Raw genomic sequence first — 1,636 nt, 5'->3', positions numbered from 1 at the left:
AATTATGCATGATCACCGGTTCCTCTATTCACCACATACAAATGACAAAAGCAGTTATTAATCACTTCTGTCTTCTCATCGGGGTCCCTGGCTGTCTCTGACCGTGCAGCACCCAGATTGCTAGATTGCATGAGCTTTAAACCCATACTGTATGTTTACAATGGCAAGAGATTGAAGCGCAGTATCTTCATGATACTTGGTCCTTAAGGGGTTAAATGAGCAGCGTGGTAATGCGCAATTAGACTATATTTTATTAGCAAGCAATGCTGATATATGGGTAATTCCAGAGGGCTCTTTTACTTGCAACTGTAGGATGGATGGATGGATGGATAGATAGATAGATAGATAGATAGATAGATAGATAGATAGATAGATAGATAGATAGATAGATAGATAGATAGATAGATTAGATTAGATTAGATTAGATATTAAATAGATATTAGATAGATTAAATAAGAGATAGATATTAGATAGATAACTATGAGATACATAAATATGAGATAGATATTAGATAGATAGATAGATAGATAGATAGATAGATAGATAGATAGATAGATAGATAGATAGATAGATAGATATGAGATAGATATTAGATAGATAGATAGATAGATATGAGATAGATAGATATTAGATAGATAGATATGAGATAGATAGATAGATAGATAGATAGATAGATAGATAGATAGATAGATAGATAGATAGATATTAGATAGATAGATAGATATTAGATAGATAGATAGATAGATATGAGATAGATAGATGATAGATAGATAGATAGATAGATAGATAGATAGATAGATAGATAGATAGATATAGATATAAGATAGATAGATATGAGATAGAAAGATAGATATTAGATAGATAGATAGATAGATAGATAGATAGATAGATAGATAGATAGATAGATAGATATGAGATAGATAGATATGAGATAGAAAGATAGATATTAGATAGATAGATAGATAGATAGATAGATAGATAGATAGATAGATAGATAGATAGATAGATATTAGATAGATAGATAGATAGATAGATAGATAGATAGATAGATAGATAGATAGATAGATAGATATGAGATAGATAGATAGATATGAGATAGATATTAGATAGATAGATATGAGATAGATAGATATGAGATAGATAGATAGATAGATAGATAGATAGATAGATAGATAGATAGATAGATAGATATGAGATAGATAGATAGATAGATAGATAGATAGATAGATAGATAGATAGATAGATAGATAGATATGAGATAGATAGATAGATAGATAGATAGATATGAGATAGATAGATAGATAGATAGATAGATAGATAGATAGATAGATAGATAGATAGATAGATAGATAGATAGATAGATAGATAGATAGATAGATAGATGCTGGCACGTGCTGAAGCACATAGCACATGGCAGTGGATCTCTCCGCCCCCTATACTTGCCCTCTTGTCCAGCTGACCCCCAGTTAGTGTAATGTGACCCCTGTCTTCCAGCATGGTGATGGTGCAAGCTTCAGCAACCCTGGCCGTGACGTCACGGACAACGCCCCCTCCGTGCCCCCTTCCGTCTCTATGGCTGTGGATCAGGCGGCCGCATTCTGTAGGCACGCCCCCGTCGTACGTCACTGCCCGCACA

This window comes from Eleutherodactylus coqui, chromosome 6, assembly GCF_035609145.1.
Source record: "Eleutherodactylus coqui strain aEleCoq1 chromosome 6, aEleCoq1.hap1, whole genome shotgun sequence".
In the NCBI taxonomy this organism is placed as follows: domain Eukaryota; kingdom Metazoa; phylum Chordata; class Amphibia; order Anura; family Eleutherodactylidae; genus Eleutherodactylus; species Eleutherodactylus coqui.
This window is presented reverse-complemented; position numbering follows the sequence as displayed.